Source organism: Oxyura jamaicensis, chromosome 1, assembly GCF_011077185.1.
Source record: "Oxyura jamaicensis isolate SHBP4307 breed ruddy duck chromosome 1, BPBGC_Ojam_1.0, whole genome shotgun sequence".
NCBI lineage: Eukaryota > Metazoa > Chordata > Aves > Anseriformes > Anatidae > Oxyura > Oxyura jamaicensis.
In genome coordinates this window covers 54,401,804-54,428,573 of record NC_048893.1, presented here as the reverse complement: position 1 = coordinate 54,428,573, position 26,770 = coordinate 54,401,804, and positions in this window count along the sequence as shown.

Genomic DNA, 26,770 nt, shown 5'->3' with positions numbered 1-26,770 from the left:
GGGCAACAAGCGAGCTTAGAAAGTGCAATGTAAGGTGGAGGATACAGTGGGCATGAGAAAGGGCCGAGAGGACGGGAGGATGTTTAGGCTCATCTCTGTTCACTTTAACAAGCCTGTCAGTGTGGGGAGGGTTAAATGTTTCCAGGGGAATGGAAACTCAGCTCCAGCCTTGTCAGGGTTCTGACGTGTCAACACATATAAAATAAACAGACGTGGAGCGCTAAGATAATGCACATGCACCAGGTCTGTGCAATGTCGGGATCATTTTGGTTCACTTCACAAAACTATTATCCCTTTTTGACTTGCACAGTAAGCCAATTTTAAATGTCCTGTGGACTGTTTCATTTAGGAGAAAAAAAGCTGATAATGGAGACCTGTATTTCCTTACTGCAGCCCTGCTTTATTTACAACGAAGGTACATGAAACCCTGTGTCCTTGGACAAAGCAGGAATGAAAGAGCAGGAAATGGCTCCTTTGTTCACAATTCTGAGTTAGCATTTACTCCGAAATCTTTTTCTCTTATGTTCTTTCATTCTCGTGTTTTCCCTTAGCACTATCTGTTTTCTCATAAACCAGATAAAAGTAGAAGTTTTGTTTACTTTTACTTAAAAACAAAAACATCTTCTAGGAAATTTAGGAAGCAAGCTGTCCTATGAACAGCAGAAGGAATGTAATGAGAGTCCCTATAAATTTGTACCCAATGTCGCCGTAGTTATTTCCACTCAGAGCCCAGACACTGAACATCTGGCTGATATCCGCTTGCAGTTTGATGTGATGGTATACCAAACTGGAAAAAAAGCTGTTAAATACACACTGTGGCATTTTCCTCAGCAAGTTCCTAGCTTGGATGCCTTTGTTTGGTCACTGATTTTAATGAAACTTGGAAGAATTTGTTGTCTTTGTGATTTTCACTGTATAAAGTAAAGAGACTGCTGGACTGAAAACCTGGTCTCATGTCCTATTTCCTTAGGAGACTCAGATGAAAATGGATGAATAAAAAATAAAACCACCTTTCTTTTTTATTATTATTATTTAAATTAGCTAAAGAAACAAAGAAACAATGGAGGGAGGAAGAGAGAAAGAGAGGCAAAAATACAGAAAATGCAGGAAAAACTACATTTGAAGCCAACATGAGAAGAGAAAGAAAAAAACAACAGAAGAGAAATCGAGATGAACAATCAAAAATAATCTACAGATATAAATTAGGTAAAATAATTCTACTCTGCTTATTTTATAAAATGAATTAAAGCTGCCTTGCAAATAGCGGTGCAATTAAATCACATTTTTCTATTGAAGTCAAACATAAAAGAATAATAAAATTTAGTTATGCCATCTGCAGAAACAGCTGTCAAATGTCTGCTATCTCTGTTTATTTTGGTAAAACTGAGCAAGTTGGGGCCATTGTCTGTAAGCACAGCATATATATAATCAGATTAAGAGGAAAGGTGTCATGATGCCATCCTTTCTGGAGCCTGTTTTTGCCAGGTGCTTAAATGTTCGTGTTCCAAAAGGGTTTTGGCTGAAAGGATGCATCTCTCTCTGTGGTCAAAGACCCAGTGTTGAGGTTTGCAGCAGGGCCAAGGGCAGTGGCTTTGCCAGGAGCTGTCAGAGAGAGGCATCGGGTCCAGCACAGGTTCTCAGCTCAACCCCAGCTTGATGGGCTGCAGGGCTAAGGGATCTCCAGCCACCTCTGTGGTTCATCTTACTTCTCTGAGATCAGGGCCTGCCAGGTCCTCCAGAGTATCTGCTGCCACAGGGCTTTGGATTCAAGAGAGGGGTCACAGAAAGCAGCACCTAACAGAGTAACCTGGCACACCAGTACCTGAAAACCAGGTAGACTTCTAGACTGATAACTGGATGTCACTGCTCATCTCAAAGGAGAACAGAAGGCTTGTAGTTCATTGGGGTCAGCTATTTTGTTCCTCTTCAGCATGGGCTTGACATAAAGCTGTCTTGAAGACACCAGGTTTCTATCTGACGTGGCTGGTGCACTCATTGCCCAGAGATCTGACCAGCTTCATTGTGTTTCCATGTCCCATGGCAGCCTCAGGAGTAGGTGCCTAGCAGCCCGCTGCTGCTGCCTGAAGTGGCAGAGTCCCCCTTGTCCTGGGTGAAGATGCAGTTATCTCAAGTGATGAACGTGGGTGTGCTCCTGTCATGTGATGGTGAATAAACCCTGGCTGTATGATTCACATCGCTCAGATGCCGTGCGATGAGAGCTGGGATGCAGGGGCTGCTGCGTAGGTCAAAGAAAGTGGGAGAACCTGCAAAGTGGTATCCTCCCTGTCAGGTCAGGAGAAGGGTGCTGATTAAAAGATATTTGGTTTCTCAAGCCCTGTGGCTTGCTCCTTCTCACTGCCTGTGCCCCCAGGTTTGTGATATGCTTCATGAGACATGCGTTGGTCCAGGCTTCACAGCATTTTCGTTTGATTTCGTCAGTGAGTGCCAGGCACATGCTGGTGAGGAAGGTGGGGTGGGATTTGACCCAGTCCTACGTGAACAGCAGAGTTAGACATAAAAAAGGAAATGACAAAGAAGACAGCGAAATGATCTTAACTGTGGCGTTTATGGATTCCCTGGTGATTTTTGTCATCTGTGCTCAATATTCCCCTGAGGCAAAAGCCACGTTTCTGAGCATGGGGTGGAAACGCTGCTGCTGCCTGGCTGGGAGGAAGGCTCTGCGGCTGCTGAGGGCCAGATGCTGCAGCTTGGTTGTGGAGAAGGTGCTTTGGGAGGCAGAGGATGCCCACGAGCTGGTAGGCAGAGGATGTGATATAATAGCATTGCTCTCTGCCATTGGACTCAAGTTGTAGCAATTACTGCAGATAATTACAGGTGTTGCAATTTTATCAGTATGCTTCTTCCAGAACTGTATATCTTAGCACATTTCAGAAGAAGCAAGCAACCCACAATCAGCATGCTAATTAGCAGGGAATGATGATAAGAAACACTGAAGTGGAGCTGGAGACAAAAATGCTGCAAATCCCTCACAGGACTGGGCATCGCTGTTCTCAGCCAAACCCAGGCACTGCGGTTGGTCTCTGGGCTTTGTGGGGTGAGGTTGCTAGCCTTTGAAGAAACATTTTCTCTTGACATCCTTGTGTGTTTGCGGATGCACCCACACTGCTATCTCTGATGTGGCAGAAATGGCTGCAGATGGGCTCACTCGAACCATACCTGTGGCAGAGCAGAGCCCCGCAGTGCTGCTGTGACAGTAGAGTAGCTTTGAGCAAGGGTGTCCGTGGGCAAGCCAGGCCAGGCACACACGACAGGTGCCCATTGGAAACCTGGCTGCTGGGAATGCCAGGAAGCTCCTGGCTGGTGGACAACGAACCTCGCTTTGGAAATGATTCACGATGCATGTTCCCATAAACCACACAAAACTTGCCCTTTCTTTTAATTTCTTCTGTTTTCTGGGCTCTCTCCCAAATGCTTCCTCAGAATTTCCATGAAAACTAACTCACAGCATAATGGAAATAAAATTTAAAAGTACATTATATCTTTCACCTCTCCCCCCCTCAGAATCTAGAGGACTTTTTTTGCTCACTGCATTTTTTAAGGTAAGAATGTCACGATGAATGAACAGTAAAGCTCGTTTTCATTTTAATATTAACTTGCCGTGGAGTGGGGCTCCCACTTTTTTTCTCCGAATGAGCCACCATTTGCTGAAAACTGTTGTCTGTAGGTTTGCCTGTACTAAGAAGTGCATTGAATTAGCTTCATATCTATTCATGTTGTAACTAAACTTCTACCAATCTCTAAGTGGATTATCAAAAGGCTAATGTCACACTAGCAAAGACAATCACTCTCAAGGAGCTGCCCTTATAGCCAAAGGACAAAAGCTCTGTTTAAAATGGTGGCAATCAAGGCTCTGACAGGGACTGAGTGAAAGAACATCCTTCTTAGTGTACATTTTCAGTGATATAAGTATTGACTTTTCTCAGTATTAAGGAGGAGGAGGGGCAAACTGAAGGAGAAAGTTTTACATACATTTTTCTTAACAAACAAGATGTAGGAAGATTAAAAATGGTGTTTCAGATCATCCTGAAGCTTTTCTGCTTAGCCCTGGAGGAAACACTTCTCTGTTGTGTTGTGTGTCTTCTGAAACTCTTCCTCTTTCTTTTTTCTTTCTTCTTCTTTTTGTATATTTATTTATTTATTTATTTAACAGAGAAGCAAGTCAACAATTCAATCAAAAACAGCTTTGAAATTCAATGGCTGGAATGCTATTTGAATGTCTGAAGTCAGTCTGAAAAATGTTGATGCAATTTAGACTTTTCCAAAATGGAACATCTCATTTTTCACATATCTAAGTGACATTGCCTGACATTTTCAAAATTCCTCCTTCTCTTCACGCTTTTCCTTTCCCAGCCAAACTTATTTGCTGGATTTGACCCAAATTTGCAAGCAGTTCCATTTAGTATTTGCCAGAATTTTTCCAGATGATCTGGTTGTTCTAGGGACCAGAAGAATCCATGGGTTGGAATAACAAAGGCTGTGTGATAAAGGGTGAGCAGCCTGGGTGGTTGACCAAGGGTTGACCACTGCTAATGGCCATGGCCACCATCCTCACTGTGGGTGCTCAAGTTCATCAAAAGGTGTGTCACAGCAAGGACACCTCTTCAGTATCTTCACCTGAGCTAGCCCAAATGGGAAGGGGGACAGGGCGAAGTCCAAATTGCAGGCTCAGGGATGCTCAGGGATGCAGACCAATGCAGGCAATGAGAAAAGCTGTGCTCTCCTCGCGGGACCAGAAGAAGATATGCAGGCAGCACCGCTCAAATCTGCCTTCCTTCAGTTAACACCATGCTTCCTGAAGGCAAAACCCTTGTATTCAGATACCAGATGAGTTTCTTCCGACCCCAGGTCTTGGGTCAGCTTCCTGCAGTGAGGAGGCAGTGCCAGCCCCATGGCATGCAGCAGAGCAGGATCAGGGAGGACAGGAACAGTTGTCTTTGCTGGTGGTAAAGGAAAGAGGGGCAGGACATCTGAAAAACATAAAAGTTAGAAAATCTATGAAAGAGTTCCAGGAAAAGGTATCTTAAAAAACAGGCAATGAGTTTCACCCTCTTCCTGTTTTTATGGCCACTCATCCATCTAAGTCTGCTGTCCTGGTGAAGAGTCGGGATGGGAGCTTCTGCTGGGGCTACATGGTGCTGGGATGTCACAGCAGCTAGAGACAGGCAAGTCCTCCAGGCCCCTGGGACCTGTCCTCCCTCTTCTTATTTATGCATTGGGCTGGCTTCCATGGTAAATGACTGAATATGTTTCTCTTCACATCTGTGTTGTTCTGTGATATTTAAGCAGAAGAGATTTATCCATGGGAAAAAGGACTCAGCCACAGAGCAGGGGGAAGCCCTCATATTTTAAGTATTCCTCAAGGATACAGAAGATATCCAGGGATAAGGAAAACCTGGCAGCTTCTGATTTGCATGAGAAGAGGTGGAGCAAAGCAGGTCACCAAAGTCCTGAAACCAACATGAAATTCACTTTCCCTTGCTGCAGGACAGGTATCCCATGTACCATGCATAGGGCATGACATTCCGGCTTCTCCTTCATCGCATCCCTCTTTGTGCCAAGTGGAGCTGGGGGTTGCTTCTGGTCCATGGTGCTGAGGATGGGAGAAGCACTGCAGTGCAGCACTGCTGCAGGGAGTACAGCATCTTCACAGCCCCCTCCCCATCCTCCCTGACACACTGGATATGTGCCTAATCACTTAACGTGATCTGTCAAGCATTACACAGGATGATGCTCGAGCGATCTGGGCAAGGAAGATAGAGCTTTTACTGAAAGAAGGGGAAAAATGCTATTTGTCTCTTCAGGGTTAATTGGAGAGAGATTTTGCAAGCTATAGTTTCCTCTCTGTATAGAGGAATAATGGGGCAGATCCTCAGCTGGAGTGAATCAGCATTGCCACACAGCCAAATGAGCATCCCTCACCATCTACTGTGAATTGTTTTCATGCAGAGCCTCCTCTGCCAGTAAACCCAAAGCACCCCTCTCAGTTCAACATACAATTAAATCTTGAAATCCCCGATGATGCCATTGCTCCAGCAGCTCCATATGGTATCCATATGTCCTATGTACAATGTCCTCATTTCCCTGGTCCTCACGGGTCACTTTTCACTATATGAAAGCTTTTCCAGTGAAAACAACAAAACAAGTAAACAAAGAGCTCTCGGGCATGCTCAGAAGGGAAGAATGACCCCATGGTGAGGGCTGCAGTTTGGCCACACCACATTTAAGTTTCTGCTATAAACTCCCCAGGCAAATCCCTCAGCTTTTATTCCAAGAAAATAACCTCCTGAAAATCAGCAGCTAGAAGCACAAAAGCCCAGTGCTGTGGTACACTGGAGAGTCTCAGCATCTTCACTCAGTTGCCACCTCATCCTACAAGTATTTAAGTGCTGTTCTGCCCTGGCTGCATGGTGCTTCCTGGCTGCACAGAGCCTCTCACCAGCACCAGCTGGAATAAGGAGCTAGGCTGTGTGGAGATTCATGTTGCACAATGCTCATCTCTTAAGGAGGACATGCTTGCCCATATGCTTGGCTTAGGGTGAGCACAGAACACGATGGCCTCAGTAGGAGAAAGAGACAGTAGAGAGCCCAAATTGAGCTACAATTGTCTGGAAATGTAGAACTGAAGAAAGACTAAATCATGCTGCATTGTGTATTTATGAGCAGGGAATGCTAGGAAAAAATAAAATAAAATAGAAGGACTGGTAGAAACATGTCAAGGTTAAAATGAAATATCTGACTGCTGTGTTTGTAAACAAAGTACAGAGATCTGGTGTAAAAGGTAGAAAAGTTTTATTTCTGAAAAAGCAATGCTGCAATCCAAGCTAGCTAATTTCCTGGGCTAATCCCTTTGGTTAAATTCACAAAAGCATTTTCTGTCATGACAGCAGCTACAGGCACACAAGCCCAGCACTGTGATGTGGTGTATCCAGGGAACGCCTTCCACTGAGGGGGAAGTAGTGAACCTCTGCAGCCTGTCCCATACCCTTCTGGCATGCACGGAACTTCTTGGTTTGCTAATCTGACTCAATAAATCGGCAGAAAATTGGTTCAGCCACAAAATAAAATGGTCAATCTGCTGCTAAGGTTCCACACAGGACCTTAATTTGTATGAAGGACATAAATTCAGTGCTCCCTTCACATTCAGCACAAGACCACTGCTGTCCTTCACACGTGCCTTCCTCCTCAGGCTACAGTACTTGACTTCATGCTATTCTTGGTCATGTCCCCTCCTTGCCATGCTGGGGTATTTCTCTCAGTAAGGTTACTGGTGAGCATTAAGCCCTATTCTCTCTGGCAGACTGGGAGGATTCTTCAGTCAGTCAAGTAGTTGACTTCAGACCTTGACGTGGTGCTTCCCATTCATGCTGCTCGTGCATCTCCTTGACAGTCTCAATTTCCCTGGAGTAACAAAGAGGTGCTTCTCCCCCGCCTATTGCGTAGAGCCACCAGGACAAAGCTTCTCAAACAGAAATGCCCTTGGAGCAGTTACACAAGCTTTTAAACCCAAGGACCACCTTTCCTTTCTGAAAGGGCTCCAAGGACATCTTATGCTGTGTGCCACCACAGTGGTTTTCAATCACGATCCAGGAACAATTAAGACATTAGAATTGCTTCTTTTAGTTTTGTTTAGTCCAGCTCTGTGTGTATTTTCCAGCTCCTACAGCGGGAGAATGGTGAGTGGGAGGAGGTTAAAAAATAAGGTGTTTTGCAGTCATTTCCCTGGCCACAGTCTGGTCTTTCTCAAGTATCCTTCTGGGGATACCATGTCGTGTTTCTGTCTTTCTCTCCTCCAACAGCTACCATCTCCTCTCCCCACGTTCCCTCTGGGACTGGGGCTCATCTGATCCTTCAGTATGCTGGATTAGAAATCAAAAGCTGTGGAGAACTAATATATATATATATATATCTAAATGCTGAAGTTCTAGTCTCTTCCATTTGCCTGAAACTATTGAGTTTCCCTGACATCTTTCTTCCCTTTCTATAGATATTCAGAAAAGTAGTCATATTAAATCTGAAGATTTGTCTTTTGGGAACAGTAATAATCAAACCCTCAACAATGCAAGAGATTACAGGTTTAAGAGAGCCCTTACAGAAAAAAAGGATTGAATTTAGAGAGTGTTAATACTTTCCTCTGCCAGCCACTCATTCAAACCCAGCCTTGGTCATTAGCAATTGGAACTGGTTCCTGTCTGAGGGATTTTTCATCGAGCTACATAAAAAGAGGTGGAATGGAGAGGATCCTTAGCCCAGTGGCCAGATGCCAACATCACAGCCCCTGGTACCATTTTCAGCAGAGCTGAATAGATCAAATGGATTATGAACAGCACCTTTTCCACTCAGTCTAAATATTTTCCTCCAGGGTCCTCTCCTGGTGGTGAGTAGCTTGCCTTACTGCTACTGCAGCTGTAGCTTTTTTTTTTTTGTGGATAAACGGAGGATTTCACTCTTCTGGGCTGCCAATTAGGTGGTTTTCACTAACAGCTAGAGCCAGAGGAACGTTTAAAATGAAGTGCAGCCTTTTGTCCTGTTCTTTGCAAAAGGAACAAGCAGCCGTTCAGTGTGAGACTAGAGACTTCTCCCTCTTCCTGCAAACTGAACGATGGAATAGAATAACTTTCAAAATGTTAGAGATATATATTGATTTTTCACAGTTCTTGTCTCCCATTTAAAGAAACTGCTTCTCTTTTTTGTATGACCCTTGGCATTTTTGTTTGACTGTTTTTTCTTCTTCCTGTACCTCCACTCTCAATATTAGCACAGTTTTAGCCTAGCTCTAACCCACAAAACAGTCATTTCTTTTCCTGCTACTCCGTGTAAATGTACAATTTTCTGTTCTCAGAAAGGCAATGATATCTTAAATAGGAAACTGACGTTCAGGTATCAAAAGACCTAAATTCAGACCAGACAAATAAATAAATAAAGTATTTATGGTCATTTACAAACAAAACACACTTTCTCAAAGAGTAGCTGCCTGTTCATATCCTGACCAGATCTCAGTCTGGTAAACTTGAATTACAGCTTGGGCTGGAATATTCTTTTTCACTCCCAACCCTAAAGCTTTCTGCAGGCTGTGAAACAGATGCCACATTTCATACCAGATGTGAATTTCATCAAGTAATTCCTGCTGTATACAGAGAAGCTGAATCTAAAGCCTTTGAAGTAAATAGTAAGACCTGCTGTTGACTTTGGATCACATAACTATGGGCTGTAATAAGAGGACCACATAGATGCTGAACATTGCCACAGGCCTGTAGAAGAGTCTGTGATTCATTTAAAATGAGAATCTCCTGCCTGGTCTCCTCAATGGGAGATATATTTCAGACTAAATCTGGAGAGTACATGTAGTTTTCCACCCTGAAAAGTTTTTGGAGTTGCAAATGTTCTTCTCCTGCACTGATATAAATCAAAGCCGTTTCAAAGGCTTCTGAGGAGAACGTGTATATCCCAACGTGAGGGACAGCCGAACAGGAGCCCCTTTGCCAACACACAGGCTTTTCTGCTTTGTTTTTCCTGATAAATCTGGTGCCAGGGCCAGCAGGACATAGTTTTAACAACAAACATTCAGAGAGGTGCTGGACGACAGCTAACCCACCCCAAGGACAGTTTCATCCCAAATGGCATATTCCTGCAACAATTCCCTCATTCCGGTGAATGGACAAGGCAAGATAAAAAGACAAATGCTTTTTTTGGAAAATTCCTGACCAGAAGTTTTGTTTACAGACAGTTCTGAGTAGAAGCAACTACTGAGAAGGAGACTCAGCGGTATTTGGCTCCTGCTAGGCATTGTTTCTCAGTTTGATTAAGCTCTTAATCTTGTGTTTCCTCCGTGGGTATCAAGCTCCAGGAAACTGCCTTATGATAAAGGATTCGGATGCCTAAAGGGAAATAAAATTCAACTTCAAACAAACAATAATCACCGCTCCATTTTTGATCGTAATCTGGGGGGAAATGTATCATGAAGCACCACGGTTCAATACCTCCAAAAATCAACTTTGGGAGTCAGAATTTAAGAATCTGTCAAAGCTAATCACTTCAAATAATGCTGCAATAGAAAATCGGACTCGCCACAAGAAGCAATTGCAGCAGGAGATAAAAAGATTACATGCTGAATGATCCGATGTGAATAGGAAAGATGCTATTCTTAAAGCCCCGAGCTCCCATGATGCATTATTTCAGCTTTGGGCTGAAATGATGAAGCTAAAGTAGAGCTGTGCACTGATAACGTCAGAGCAATCAGCCACTGGGATGGGAGGAGAATTCCTACTTCGAAAGCATTTTTTGTTGAATTGGGATTATTAGTATTTAAAACACAGCAGCAACTGGAGTCACTGAATCCAAGCTACATTGTGCCAGGCTTTCTTCCATACATTATAATGCACAGCCATTGCCCCAAGGAGCAGGGATGTGTAAACAGAGGAAGCAGACATATGGTTGGAGGGGACACGGAGAAGAGATGATCTGCCTAATGCTTCATAACAAATCAATGTCAGGGCCAAAAATGCAATACCGGGTCCTAGTGTTCCACCTGCTCCAGCCAAGCCTCTCCCAAAGCTGTCTCCCACCGAGCATTCACATTTTACATTAAAGGGATCTCATCGTGATGAGACTTAACCTTGGCAGAAAAGGGGAGGGAAATGGCAGCCGCCGTGATAAGGTAAATCCCCTGGATTAATTACATGTGAGGCTTTCCCCTCTGCAATGAAAAGCGTCTTGGAACAAAAAGCATTCCTAAGGGAACAGGGTTTGAGTCCAAGCCATCCTAGCATATATGTGGGCATCTCTTCAGGAAATTAAAATTGCTCTGCAGATGCTCAAACAGCTGAAGGACGGTGGGTATCAGCTGTGGTGAAACCGGAGCTGGCAGGCTGCATGCAACCCTAGACAAGCCATGTTCAGGAAAGATGAATTCAACATGTATACAGAGGAGTTTTGGGGGAAGGCTAGGGAAATGGAAATCCCGTCATATCAGAAGAGAGCAGAAGAGCCTATCTGTTTAGCCTGACTCCAGCTAAACACAGCAGGAGGAAAATACCGGGTTGGGAGAGCAGCTGTTAAAGCTGCCGGATAATGTTAACAAAGCAGCAAATGAGTAGAAGTTTTCCACAAATTAGTTTAACCTTATAGCCATACCCACTGATAGGGCTAGTAGGGCCAAAGCTACTACAGCTTTTAAAATGGAGCTAGGAGAGCTTGTGAAATGGGTATTTGATGTGCTTTCTATGGAAAAGGAAACGGAGCTAGCTGGCCCTCCCAGGCCTTTGTTTCTTAGAAGATGCTACCTTTCTTTGAAAGGTGTGTCTGATATATCTGGGAGTATCTGATAGTCTCTGAGAGGCTCTTGTGACCATGAAGACAGTTTATTATTATTATTATTATTATTATTATTATTACTGTTTTTTTTTTTTTTTTTTTTTTTTTTTTTTTTTTTTTTTCCAGCCAGACCTTTCACATTTTCAAGAATTATACTTTTAAATCCTGAATACTTTTGGCCAAAAAAAGAACACCAACTTTTCCCCAAATGCAGGAAGCTGAAAGAACAACAACTATCCTCAACTGAAAAGCAAGCCGGTGAACCACAGAGTTTGTAATAGACATATTTATAGCAATCTTTTGACCCCCCCCTCAAGATGATTCATTTTTTTTGGAGAAAGTTGGAAGCCTGCCTTTAAAGGATATTTTCACTACCGCATACACCCATATCTGTTGCCTCTCGAAGAAAAAAACACACCTCTATAATACAATGTGTTATATTGGTATATTAATCACACGTATGTGATGATTATTCTTGATAACATTGCTTAACAATACAATGCAGCATTAAGGTAAGGGTCTGATTACTTGTCATTCAGCAAGGGTTGAGCCACTATATTTAGATGCTGACTAATTTGCGTGTATCTATGTTTCTGAGGGATTTCTGTAGCTCCCCTTTCTGAGGCATCTGAAGACTTGATGGTCTCCTGGGATTTTGATCCCAGTGCTCCTGCACAGATGCTGACCTCTCCAGCCTCACACCTGCCTCCCAGGGCTCCCTGCCTCCACAGTTTTCACATACCACCCCTTTTCCTGACTTTCCCAGGGGTGACAAAGCCCTAGATGCTTTGCCCTCACTCACAGGTGTCATCTGGACACTGCTCTGAGGGCTGGACTGAAGGGCACATCCAAGAAAGATGTGTCTGTGATACTGCAGATCTGATTTCCCTGCTAGGGCATCGCCCAGAGGTATGCTTGTACTGTATGTCCTAAAATACTGGTTTGACTTAACTAAGCCTGATTCTAGGCACTTTACTTCTCCCCAGCAGCGTGTGTAGGAGGGGAGGACTACTGAGCTCTTGAGTGGGTGTAAATGCTTCCATTTACATTCCCTTCACAGTGCCCCAAAGTGTATTTCCAGCCCAGGGCTCTGTGTCTATCTGCAAGGTAGCTCTAAGGAGGCAACCTTACAGATCATGAGGTCCCCATGTCCATGCTGCTGCTGAGATAGGTTTGCTGGGGGCTGCCAAAACCATTGGTCATGGAGATGAGGAGCCAGGGCTGCAAAGCTCTCAGGGATAGCAGAATTCAACTCAAGCAGTTGCTTCCTCAGCCTGAAACATCTCCGTGCTTGGGACAGGCCCAGGGACTTATAGCCAAGGCCTTTTTAGGAGCCCGAGATCTGACCATGCAGGCAGACCCATCAGCAGCCAAAGCTGGAGGAAGCAGCAAGAGGTCAGCAGGCAGGTTGACACAGAGAGGCTGCGGGAGGGGAGCTAGACCAGGAGAGCCAGGATCCGCTCATCACTCAGCCCAGAGCTATAGCAACGCAAAGAGACAAGACAATCAATCTTTCTAACTTACTTGGCTACGCGATCGAGGAACATTAAGCACCACATCATAAGGTTGCTGTACTTGGAAAGGTATTTCAAGTCCACAGTGTACTGAGCAAGGCTGGGTGGGAGATTATTGAATGCTTCTTACAGAGACAGCTACCTCCTCGGTGCAGCAAGAAAGGACCACACATAAAGATCACGGACACGACCTATGCAGCTCTTATGCTCCTTTAATCATGCCCCAGGCAGTGAAACACATCTGAATTTCTCCGGCAAGAACGCAATACCACAGAGCCCAAAGACAGCCTGGTGCACACAAGGTTAGAGATGGCTGAGCCAGAGGACATGGGAACTCAATCTCGCTTCAGCACAAGGACCTGTCTGTCCCTGCTTTGTAACAGGTGGAAGACCAAATAACGGGATCATATTTGACAGCTACCCACAGAAGTGTCAGGTCATCACTCACAAGGGCAACTGGGTGAAATGAACGTGATTTTCAAATCACCAGCTTTAGCTGGGATTAAAGCTAGCAACCAAAATATGTAATTTATTATTATTACTATTAGTTGTGGTTTGTTTGTTTGTTTGTTTGTGTGTTTTGCTTTTTTGCTCTTAAATTGCTTCCCTGAAAAAAAAAAAAAAAAAAGGATTTCCTTCCCTTTGGCTACTAGACAGTCAGATTTGCAGCTCATTACAGCCAGGAGAATAAACAAGATATTTACTTTTGTTAATCAAGAGAATAACCTGTATGCATGTTTAAACATGTTAATATATTGGAACTGCCCTTCACAATTGTCTGAATAGTTACATTTTTAAAATTCATAATCTATGTAAAGATCATTTGGGATAAAGACTAAAAAACAGCTGAGAATCCAGAGAACTAACATTTCAACTGATATTATTAGCTAAGTCAAACAGCATTGCATGTACTACATAAAAGTCACTTATCAAAATATTTTACATTAAAACATACGGTTTGTTCTGCAAAGGAAACATGCTAATGAGAATCAGCTTCCTCTTGGGTTTCACCAGGGCTGTAGAGTTAGTAGATTGCAGTCTGGTTGTTGGTCCTAGCTCGGAAGGAAAAGCAAACTCCCTTTTTCTGATGTCTATACTCTGTCTTACCTTCGACAGCACTGACTGTTGGACTGAAGTAAACTGGAAACAAAACAGAGAAAATGTTAGTCAGCTGCAAAAGGGATCTCAGTTGTTAAAGTGAGCCACCACTTTGATAAATTCTCATTCCTGGGAGTTAGCCAGTTCAGCTTTTTCTTCTTCCTTTTTTTTTTTTTTTCTTTTCTTTTCATTTTTTTAAAAACTTAGAGCTGCTCCTACCCCTTGACAACCACCATTTTTAAACCTTGGCCCTTCACCCCTCTTAAACCCCAGAGGAAACAGCCCATGTCTCCCAGGCCAACAGCAGCCTTTGCAGCCATCTGCATCCCCCATGTATTGCTGGCACCTCTTGTGCAGGCATTGGGGAGGGGAAGGAGGCAGAAGATGCTATGGGCAGATGCTGTAGGAGAGGAGGGGACAGCTGCTCAGCTAGCACACCCTGGGTGTGATTCCTAAGCAATTCATTGGGAGAATTAGGGTTTGCAATGTTTCCTCATAGAATGAGCAAAATAGTGCCTGAACTAGCCCATACATGCCTGAAAATTGAGGTATGGATAAATCCAACCCCCGTCAGATGCTTTGCTGACAAAGGGGCTGGTGAAATGCTGCAAAGATCAAGGTGCTCAAATACCACTGCAAGAAGCAGACATGGCCTCACTGCATTCTAAAGCGTGTACGTAACCATGGCTTATTTTTGTTCTGAAAGCAACTTATGTTCTTCCCATATGGGTGTTTTTGAACACAGACCCAAAATAACAACCTCCAGTTGGTTGGAAGTGAGAGTATGAGCAGAACAAGCAGAGATGCAAACAGCCAAATTCTCCAGGAAAGCAAGTAGCAGTTAGGAGGTCCTACTCAGAGGCTACTTCAGGTCTTTACAGGCACTATTGGACTCCTACAGGAGGAAGTTTGGCTTGGGAACTCCCCAGCTCAGTGATTTCCTCTGGCAAGTAAATCTTAAGTGCAAATTACATGGTGTCTCACTACCAAATGTCAGATGCTGGGAAAGCACTGACTGTCAGCTGCTGAGGGCATCGGATCAAAAGCAGCTCCTGCAGATTAGGAAGGTGGATAAAACTGCTATGGGGACTGGCGAGAGTGCCCAGGGATCACCCCCAGGCTCATAGCAAACATTCAACTCTCTGGCCAGAGAAAGGAAGCTGCCCATATGAGACTGGCCTGGGTGCATCTACATGGCATAGCACTTGGCCTTGAGCATCCTCAGGCACCCATGTGCATTAAAGACACATTTATTACTCCTCTTGTGTTCCCTCTTCCCCAGCCAACCCTGAGCTCTGGAGTCTGAAATTATATGAGAGCTGTGCTGCGTCCCACCACAGTTTTTTTCTTTTTTTTTTTATAGCTCCATGCTGGGTGCATATGTTGCATGCCTTGGAAATTAGGATAAGGGACATGTAAGCACGTAGCGCCTGTGGGGACAATGCCCCTGAGGAAGCCAAGTGTGGTGCAGACTCCACCACGCTGCCTGAAGGGCAGAGCTAAATGTCCTTAGAAGGACACCCAGCTTTTGCCTCAGAAGCAGCTGGTTTATCCATTGCAAAAGAGAGGCCAGGAGCGAGCTAACGTACGTGCAGTGTGGAGGATCCCATGGCCAGGACTCTGAAGCAAAGCTGGGAGCTGAGTTACTGCCAGTGCAGACACTCTCGCTGATGTCCTGTCCTGTGGGGTGGTGGGACCTGACCCAGAATCACACCCGCCCTGTCACACAGCTGCTCTGTGCTGCAAAAGGGTTGATGGCCAAAGCAGCAGACAGTTTCTCTGCTCAGATCTTGCAGCTTCCTGAAATGCAGCTTAATATTAAATCTTAAATCTTATTATTAAACCTTAAATCTCTCCCAGGAAAGCTGCACGCTGAAGGACCCTCTGCACAAGGCCAACTGGGAGATGTCGAGTCCTGTCTCCCCACACATCCATAAGCAGCTCTCAGAACCACGCCAGTGCCGAGCAGAGCTGTTCCATCCATCAGCCCCATGTATTTATTTTCATCTGTCAAAAAACATATCCGAGCCTGAAGGCTCCCAGGAAGATCCTGGAATCCGGATCCAGGCTGTGATCAGAAGGAGTAGAACTCACAGGTATTTATATTAGCATGCACGGTTTTGTGCATGTGGAAAACATTTTAAGGAAGCCAGAAGTATCAAACATCCAGCAGTTTTTTTTACTGTGTCTTTAATGTTTAACTCTGCATTTGTGTTCAAATTCAGGCTATTTAATGTGCTTTTTTTCTTCTTCTTCTGTTTTTGGTCTTGGTGTTAGAAAGGGCCCTTTCAGTAAATATAAATAAATAAATAAATAATAAAAATAAAAAAATAAATGAAAGTCCTGACAGAATAGTCTGGTCTATTAGTGATGAGTACAGAGAGAAGGAATTGCTGCCAACAGGCTTTGCCAGTGAGGAAGGGATACAAACTGGAGAGGACTGTCTGATTCCCCGGGTCCTGTTTAGGACTGGTGGCAGGATTCAATCGCCTCCAAATTCAAAGCGTAAAAGGTAGCCTACCATAAAGGACTCCAACAAGTGTATCTATGTATCTGTGATATGCCTCTTCCCCAAAGCTTTTGCTTAAACCCTCCCTTTTGCAGAATAGGATATAGCATTTTGATGGACTGTACCAATGCACAGACCACAAGTGAGCCAGGCTCTGGCAGTGGTGCCAGGCTGCAAGGTTCATGCAAGGCTCGGGTCATGGACATGGCTTGTCCTGATGGAAACCACAGCTATCTTTCACCAGTGGGTAGCTAATTCCCCACAGTATATTGGGATGTTTCACAGGTATTTTTGAGGTCAGAACTGGCTTCTGTACATACACTGTGTCAGTCTGTCCGTAAGTGCTGCATCCTGACTCTAAGAGTAAAATGAAAGCCTCTTAGTGCTTTGCAATTAACATCTAGTGTAAACTGTGAATTACAAGACTGTATGTGTCTTCCAGGGTAGATTAGCAGGCTCTGACTCTACCTTCTTCTAATTCAGATGGGGATTTGCAGCTGTGTAAATGAAATGAGAACTGCAACCATATCTGTGCCAAGAAAATGTGCTAAATATACAAATAGGCTGAACTGAACATGATTTAATCTTCAAAGCAGACACATTTTGAAGGATTTGATTTCATTTCCTTTCTAAAAGTCAAACTCTTGTTCTGAGCCCGTATCTACAGAAGGAGGATGTCTGCAGGCATCCATTAGCCCTTCCTTTGGCTTAGGGAGTACCACGACCCATACCAGCCAGAGAACAGAGCAGTCTCTGTCTCAAGGACCTAATAAAGAATGGGAGGATCTTAGAGGAGCTTGTTGGGCAATTTTATCCCATATCTCACTAAATATCTACCCGGGACCAGGAGCATAAACCAGACTCCAGCTAAGGAAAGACACTTGCCAGTAGGCTGTAATGATGTTCCCTCTTGCTGGTCATGACGGGAAAAAACTATGGCATTGCAGTATTACATATGTTGTGTTAACAGATGAGCATGTACAGATTTATTTTTTAATAAAATTCAGCTAGACCTATTGCCCCCCTCTGGATCATAGAGGCAGTATTGGCCCATCAACTATCAGATAAACGATCACAGAGAATGGAAGAACCAGCAGGAAGACTTCAAGATCCAGACCCTGGACCTGAGTTAGAGCTGGAGGTAAAAGGGATGATATTACTGGGTTGAGTATAATGCAGAACAGACTGTGATTATTTAAAACACAGTTCTCCTTGGCCACAGACAGTGGTGCCTCTCTACATTCTGTGGTGCCTCTGTATGTCCAGTTTGGATTTGTGTCTTGATCCTTTAAAGGAGCAGAGAGAGAAAGTCTGTGAGACCTTACACAATGCCTGCAGAAGTGGAACCTCCTTTTCTTTAGTGGATGTTATCCTGAAAGCTGGTACCAGTAGCCCTGTGGTCATTCAGAGACCTGATATCTTCAAGCAGCTTGCAAAGGAGGAACCTACTCATCTAGGCTCTGCAGCCTTTTGTACCAGACAACTTGCCAGTGCCTACTCCAACAGTGATGCAGGAAAGTCAGAGGGAGATGGTGTCAGAGGAGGAAAAGGAAGAGGCCTGAGACTGTTCATAAGAAGGTGCATACCCAGGGGAAAATTGACAGCTGCCTGCTATCGAATATTGATCTGTGACTTTCCAGTAACATAAAAATCCACCTGGGTGGGATGAGAGACAAAAATCCTTTCAGCAGGTAGCAGAGTGCAAAGGGATGTTGCCAGTTCGGATGTGAACCTGTGACCAAAAGCTCGCAAGATATTATTTCTCGGATGAATCACACAGAGGGAGGCTTACGACAAGTGTCACATGCCTGGCCTGGATTAGCTCTGGTACAAAGATGCCTGTTTCTCTATATTACGGTGTTTCATTTTCTAGAAGCTGAGGAGGCCGCAGCTCGGTCAGCCATGCTCTTGTGCCCTTTCTAGAGATACATCGGAGCTGGGCTTGCAGCCATTCTGGCAGTGTTGGTGGCTTGAGTTAGATCTGCCTGTTTATTAAGGTGACATTTGCCTAAACATCCTCCAGAGCTCTGTCACTCCTGTCTGCACAGACGGTCTCTTACCATTTCTTCATTTTTGCTGTCTAACAGAGATTTTTGTTTGAGGATATCCCCATTTGGTTGGAGAAGTGGGTGGGTGGGCAGGAGAGGGATGTCACCCACCCACCAAAGTCGATAGGAGGCATTTAGGGGAGCTTCTGCTGCATCTGTGTTAACGCTGCTTATGCCTGATAAAGCTTTTAGCTGCAAAATGTCACATTTCTCAAAGCCCAATCAGCCGGTCATGCTCTAGGCTTTAACAGCTGTAACTCTTAATTGGACCATGAAAATTAATTGATCTGCAGCACAAAAACACAAGACAGCAAATAAAAAAAAGAAAACAAACCAACCCTAACTGAGTTTGCATGGTGGGAGGATGTATGCCACGCTGTCCCCACTTCACTGCCAGTGTGGCCTCACCAGACTCTCCAGGTGACAGAGCCCACTCCATACTCTGCCTCCAAAATACCCCAGCCCCTGAGATGCAACAGGCACACCAAGCTGCCCCATAAACATATGCAGTTTGATTTACTGCTATCAGCCAACTGGTGAGCAGCAGGACAGCCAGCTTGGCCAGGATGATTTGCCTTCCTGCTGCTGGAAGGGCACGAGGTCAGTGTCATCGAGGGACACAAATGTTGGCTGACTCCTCCCCACCCTCACCTGGCTGCTGCCTCCTTCCCGGGAAGAAGGGCATGCACCTCGGTGTCCATGCTGACAGCATCGCTCAGCATCGCTCAGCAAAACTCATCCTCCTGCAATATTCATCTCATGGCACCAACGAGAATAGCTGCAGACCTCAGAGCGGGCAGGGAGCTGCATGGGGTCAGGTTTTAGAAGCACAGAAAATTCTTCCGAGAGACAGTCAGATGGGCAGCCTTCCATTTTAAGCTGTGCATTCCTTATTTATTTATCCTCGCCACCACAGACCAAGCCTCGAAACCTGTACTGTAGATCCACCCGCAGTGCTGCATCTGTGGGCTGAGGTGTGCTGCAAGATGCCTTGGGAGATCTGCTGGGTCCCCATCGTGGGGCTGTCCATCGGAGGCAGAGCTGTGCATGCTCCCTGGTTTTTTAGGGGTCAGGAATGAGTTCATGGCAATGGCATGTTCTTTCAGAGTCCTAGAGATGGAAGAGGTGCTGAGATGGTAACTCCTTGCCAGGAGTTACCATCTCAGAAGAGGACTGTATGTCCCAGCATCTCAGTCAAGTGACAAAAAGCGATTTGTCTCTCGCCACTTCCCCTGGAGATTAGTCCGAAGCTAGCCAGCTCCCAGAGACTGTAATAACATCAGACTAAATGTCCTGCTTTCAGATTCATGGCAAACAGTTCTCATTTTTCCCTGATGTCTGCATTCTTGGGGTGTTTTTGGACTGTGGTTATATCCTCTATTAATCTGTCTCTCTCAGACACGTCCCATGTGTGAAGGTCTTGCCACTTACAAAGGGACAGATTTAGAGCTGTTATGTCTTTTTGAACCAAAGGGGCTGGTTAATCTGGCATCAGGCAAAGAAATTGTTAATGCAGTCAAGGCTTTTTGACACAGTCCTGTATGTTTACCAACAAGGCATGAAATCCTGCTTCTGCACCCACAGCAGGCATCATCAGATGGGTGAAGAAAGCTTCTTTCCTCCTGGGTCTAAAAAATCTTTTAAAGAGCATGTAACACAGAAGCTGCTTTCTCCAGGCTTTCTTCCAGGCCATTCTCCCCTGCATTTGTTTAGGCTAATGCCTTCAGATATTACTGCCTGTTTTTCACAGACACACTGTCTTGCACAAAACAGTAACAGTCAAAAGCCTCCCTGCTGGCATCTGTCTTTGATTTGGACAGAAGCACCTATCTGTATCTGAGGTAGTGGATGTTCTTTTTTTAATTACTGACTTCATAAAGGAGCTTATCTACTATCTTACAGGCTTTATGGGTGCTTCATATATAAATCTGCATAATTCCTTCATTTTCTGAGGTATCACAAAGGCCTTCATTGGATCCACATGAGCAGCTCAAGAGCTGGCCAGAGAGAAAAAGCAAAAGGAAATGTTCCAGGGTCTGCTGAAGAGCTGCCGCTACCATCCTGCTCTCAGCAGCACCAGATTTTTCAGAGAGGAGTAGCCTCAGCAGGACCTGGGGATCTTCAATTCTTGAATTGTCAGGGATGTGAAAGTCAGGTCACAGTCAGAGGTTTGGGTTCAGTCTGTGCTCTAAACAGGGCAAAATGGGGATCTCAAAAGCAGTTTTCTCCCTTTGCAGATTTTTGTGGTGGATTCTGGCAGGGTGTAGCTGAGAGGACAAGGAGATGTGGCCCTCTGTGAGAAGAGGGTGATCTCAACTGGGCTCCAGGCAAGGAGTCACAAGGCACTCCACCATTCCCCAGGACCTTTTTGGTAAAGGAAAGACCACACATGAGCTCATTTTTCCAACAGATGGCTGGACATAATCATGTAAAGAGAAGGTATTGCCTTTCAAGGCTGTGACAGAAACCAATGTAGGCCAAATTGCTTGTGTTTTGTTTTCTGGCTGACATACATGGCCTGCATAGCCAAGATCAATTTGCTGCCCTTTATTTCTCTCAAGTGGCTCTTTAGCCACTGATGCCTTGCATTTCTCTCCCAGGGCTCATCTATGCTTTTTGCTGTTTCCAACAGCTAGCATTTTACACAATGTGATATTACTGTCCTCTCTTACCTATACCTCCCCTCTCTAGACTGCTGATGTAACTATGGCTGATGCTTTCGAACCTGGACCGGTGTGCCCATCTCAGGGCTACTTGTGACTGCAGGCTGGGCTTCAGAATCAAGTGTTTTGTTGGGGTCCTTTCTGAGAACTGGAGAAGGGCCAGGTGTGTCCACTTCACCATGCAGCCATCCATCTCCCCGGAGTTTCATAATAATACCCATCTGTTCTTTAGCTTGCTTACGAGAAAGGATCGCGGGGTTACAGTGATACCAATTAGCACATCTTGTTGCGACTGTGTTTAAAAATATTCGCTGCCCATCTGTGTGGAGACAAAAATCCATTTCTGTTAATGAGGTTGTTTTTCTTCTGATGCTTGCTGTCTGCAGTACCCAACTTGGTACGATGAGTCTTGGGAGAAAAGGAGAGCCTTGCACCAAGAGAACCAGTGCCTACCTTTGAACGAGACTGGCCAGAGCCAGCTCTGGGGCATGAGAGGAAAGTTTAGGGGGACGGAAAGTGGCAGAAGATCATGAATTAGGGCAAGTATTTGTAATTTTCCCCCTCCTCACCCCCAAATCCCACTGGAGACGAAACATACAAAGGTACGGTGCTGTGTTCAGTGTGTACTATCAAACTGTTAACTGCACGCTCACTCACATCCTGCTGAAAAAAAGAGGGACCATGAAGAGTGGTTTAGTGGTTTTCCAGAACACAGATGCTACACAGACCACAGATTAGGATCTGCTTGTCTTACAGAGGCCCTTAAAGGTCTCATGGCAAGAATGCCAGCCATTCCCCACATCCACTGACTCCAGCTCCCTTGTGCTTGGGCATTGAAGGTATGACCATCTTTTACTCCCCCTGACAATGGCAGGCTACAGAAAGCAGCAGAGATGTGAAGGAATTTGGCCATCCTCTCATCTGAGGGCAGCCTTGGCAAATCAGGCTAAGCTCAAGAAAATGGCTGGCACGGAGTACTTGTAAACCACAGCACGAGCAGAGAGGCCTCGGGGAGAGCAGAACAATGAGCCCCATGGCTCCGGTGCCTTCCCCCCTCCAGGAGCTATTTGTCCTTTTTTAGATTTATCCACTGATGGCTTCTTCCTCAGGGCTGGTGCTCAATCCCCAGCTGCAATGAAGCACCGTGAAGGCACCAACAGGGCCTCCTGTAACTCCTCTGAATGCCTGGGATTTGGCTTCTAAGTTGCAAACCAGGCTTGGCTGCGGGGTCCTTGTCTGCCAGACAGAAAGATAAATGTAATCTTGTCCTGCATTATGCATCGGTGTCTGTCACAGCCCCGTGAAAAGCCACACCTCTTTACAATAGTCTGTCCAGGATGTCTCCATCACCATTCACAGATGCAGGTGACATTCCAGTGGGACAGTTAGAGAATGCAAAATGTGTAGCTTAAGCAAGAGTTAAAAACTGGGTTGCTACATATTTCTTGGCTATTTATGACTTGTGTGATCTCAGGGGAGTTGGGAGTGACGTGCTTTAGCCTTAGGTCTGCTTAGCTTCCTTCAGCAACAAGCAGAGGGGAGGTGACAGTGCCTGTCGTCTCACTCCTATGGCTATCTGCAGTTTTTGTCTTTGTGTCATAACATGGGCTTGATCGAAAAAGTAAGCTGACTGAAGCTTACAGACCCAAACTACTGAATCCGAGGACCTTTTGTTACAGGCTGGCCTGCGTGTGAGGATTGCCTCACCCAGATCCATTTTTAGGAGTCCTGTGGGCCCCATGCAGGTTGGCCGTGAGACAGGAGTTGGGCAGAGCATGTCCCAGGGCCTGGAGCATCTTGCTTTTGTGAGACAAGAGGTTGGCTCCAGCCCATCACAGCAACCTGTCTGTGATAGTATTCCTTGCATTGCACCTCAAGAGCCTCTTCAGCTGAAATCTCTGCTGGATTCGTGGTCTGCATTTCTGACAGCTGTTAAAGGACATTCAAGGTAGCTTGTGTAACTGTTCCCCTTCCACAGGCTCATATGAATTTATACTGCCAGAATAGCTGGGATGAGCTTGCCGACTCCTTCTGTCACCTCTCCAAAGGATGAGAAATGCCTAGACATACCCCACAAAACAAGTGTATGCATTAGCTTTACACCATCAACCCATATAACATATGCCCTAAAGCTCGGTGTCTGGAGTGCTAGAAAACTGCACGCTAGCTGCAGGTGATATTGATAAAGAAAAAAAGCTGTCCAGCCAGAGAGCAGGTAGAGAGCAGGCTAAGCTTTGCCCAGCCAAATGCTCCTCACGCCCTCTGACGATCCACCTCTTAAAGAAGCTCAGCCAGGTTCACTGTAAAACGTAGCAGGACATGTTTGGCAGGCAAAGGCACCGAGGGCTAGCAAAACAGAACTATCTGAGCAGCCAAGTCTTTATGCTTATGTGGTGGCTACGTAGGAAGTCCTAGCACCTCTGACTAGGTGCTAATGGGACACGGAGGGTGTTTGCAGCCACGTTGGTACTGCCTTGCCAAGCATTTTGAAGCATGAGTCACCTCTCCCAGAATCACGAGACCGACTTGCAAGTTATTAATATTTATTTTCTAATTGAAAATTAGAAGAACCTATCTTTAATTTCAAATGTTTGAGTTTGTGGGGGTTAACTTAAATGGCACTGACAGAGTGATGTTTCTATACGCACAAAGACTTTGATTTGTTGTCTTTGTGTTGCTTTTCCTGCTTTAAATTAAAGCTGAGATTTCTCTTTCTCATCACACGGACCCAAATCTGGGAGGACTTCTATTGCATCAGCTGTTAGGAGATTTACTATAAAATCACAGGGATTTGCACTGGTTATTGAGCAGCCATATGCTAGGCTCAGTGCAGTGCCCTTTTTCACCTCTGGCCAAGCTGCCTATCTGTCCACTTTAAGCCTCTCCCTGCTGGCAAGAGTTTACACTAGTTCAGACAGAGTGAGGACATCAGATTTATTCTGCATGTGCCCTTTTCAGTATTCTCAAATAAGTGAGATAGATACAGTTGCTAGTGGTGTCTAAAAAACTCATAACTGAGGATGCAATGAGCAAAGGCAGCTGATGAAAGAAGATCTCCAATCAACCCCAGAAACAGCTATATGATGGAAGAGCCACTCGGCAATTCATTCTGCAAACAAAAGCCCTGGCTTCTTGCCACCTTTCGTACGTGGGAGGAGAGAAAAGGTTTTTAGCTCTTCACCTGCAGATGCTTAGTGCCTAAAACCTCCATGCTTCCTAATGGCCATGAGTGCAAAAGGCTGTCATGCACACTCTTTGTCTTTGCACATACACCCTTCGAGCTGCACAATTGAATTTTGGGGGGAAAATAGGAGAGCTCTGATTTGTAAGGGCGGGTGTGTCGTGGCCCACCAAGTGCTGCAGCAGAGCAGTCGGGGTCCTGTCATAAATCTTATTTAGGAGTGCCCTGTGCATCTGAAGCACCCTGAGTGGGCTGCTGGAAGTGGGCAAGAGCACCAAGCTGGTAACAAAAGTTTCCCAGGTCTGGTTGGGCTCTGGATGGGCAATAGATGGGGTCAAGGGGGCTTTGGAGGTTCCTGATGTTGCCCAAAGGCTTGTGAAGCCCCCAGAAGAAAACACACAGCAAGGGCAAGACTTCTGGGGAAGCACAAAGCCCTGGCAGGTTGCTGATACCCACTTAGCTGCCCAGGATGTGAAGCACTGGCCGATGAAGCTCACCTTCCCAACCTGCACACGGTTGCATAAGGCTGAAACCACAGAGCCTGAGGTTGCCATGCCAACTGGTGTCCCGAATTCCTCCCATCAATCTCCCCATCTGAAGGAGCAGGTGCCCACCCTTGAATGATCCAGACACCTTGCCCCATCGGTGGGACAGGACCTGGGAGGTGTGTGTCCCTGTCGAGGCCAGCTGGCAGCAGTTCTGCTTCGTTATCCCAAGCGTCTCACCTGTGCTGCCAAACTGAGTTGGCCGTCCTCGCCGGCAGCACAGTGCTGTCGCTCACCAAAGGAATCACAAGCACGGCATGAGCCTGTGTGCCTGGTTTCCTTTCTGCAGCATTAAAATAGCGTAAAGTGTCTATGAGAGACAACAAGAAGGAAGGATCGCTATTTTGGGGTGCTTATGTAAACTGTCTTCAAGTGAGAAAATGAAAAAAAAAATCAAGCTCCTTATGTTCTTCCCCTGCCCCCTCCCTTACAAGGGGAACTATACAGAATTTTACTGTATGTTAAAAGGGTCAAACCCTCGAGACAGAGCAGAAATGCAAGGTGGCTTAGGTCTGTACTGCACGGAAGAAGCTGGGGAACGAAGCAGCTCTGAGGTTTTGCATCCGATCCTAATTAGCAGTGATTTCCAGCAGTGAACGAATTCTTCTAGTTCTCCCCTTCCCTTCCCTGCCTTTGTTCAACCTGCCACATAAATCACAAGCCATTTTCTTTGCACTCCGGCACTATCAGGAGTGGGAATCCTGATGGGTGAGTTTGCCAGTAATTAAATTTGTCCCTTCTGTTCGTTTCACAGATGTAGTTGCCCTCTGCTTTGAAGCAAAGTGCAGGTCAGAGCCATTGGGAGCCTTTAATAATCTGGTCGTCTCATCCGGCGCTGAAGGCGGAAAGTTTTCTTGCTAATTGGATTGTTGTGCGATTATCTGAGGAGGAACAAGCTCCTCTGAACAGAGGAAGGCTGGGAGCACACAGAGTTGTGGTGAAGGTAATGGGCATATTTATACTCCTGCACACGTCCTCGGAGCCCTCAGCCAGAACAAACACATAGAAAATGCCTTGGGCCTGATTTCCTATGCCTCAGCAGCTTGCTTAGTCATTTGCACTGGAGTAAAAGCGACTTTGATAGGCTTCCATGTCACAACGATAGCTTTTTACATCACTAAAAGCGGCGTGCCACGCTCATACGGTCTGCAGCCTGAGCGTGCTTGTGGCAAGGCCAGGCTGGTACCACCCCACAGCACCTGCGGGGCAGGGCATCGCCCTGGCCCTGAGACCCCCATGAAAATACACAAGTTTAGTCCGAGCTCTGATTTTTTTTTAGTTAAAAAGTAAGATACCGCTCCTTTCCGCTGCAGAGAAAACCTGACCCCGCAGCACCCTGAGGGCTTCATTCCTTTTCTTTCGTTTGTTTTAATCTTGCAGTTTTTCAGTCCGTTTCCTGGTTTTGAGGACCTGATACACATTCATGGCAAGCTTGCAGCAGGCAACGCTGCCTTCTAAAAGCTGGGCCAAAGCAGCTTTTTGCTCTGGTTTCCTCCAAGGGCACGGACAAGGTTATCGATGCCTCCATTAACTACTCTTCCCGGGGAGGTTCTGGTGCCCTGCAGCCAGTGCTGGCTACGCACATATCCCTGTGTGCCGTGCCACCTCCCGGCCCTCCCACTAGTGACCCGCAGGAGGAGATGAGGGCTCTATTTCCAGCCTGGAGGCTGTTATCTCCATGGCCCTTTGTAGACAGCTACAACTCATTCTGCTCATGCTCCAGGCTGGCCCAAAGCCATGCGGTCTCTCAGCAGAGCTGATTAGGCTCAACAGCTCATTAACAGTGGCTGCTCAGCTTCCAGCTCGTTCGGAGTGTGGGCAGAGGGAGCAGCTCATGGCTGGAGATGCTCACCTGAGCCACCTGGGACTCGTTGCTAAAAT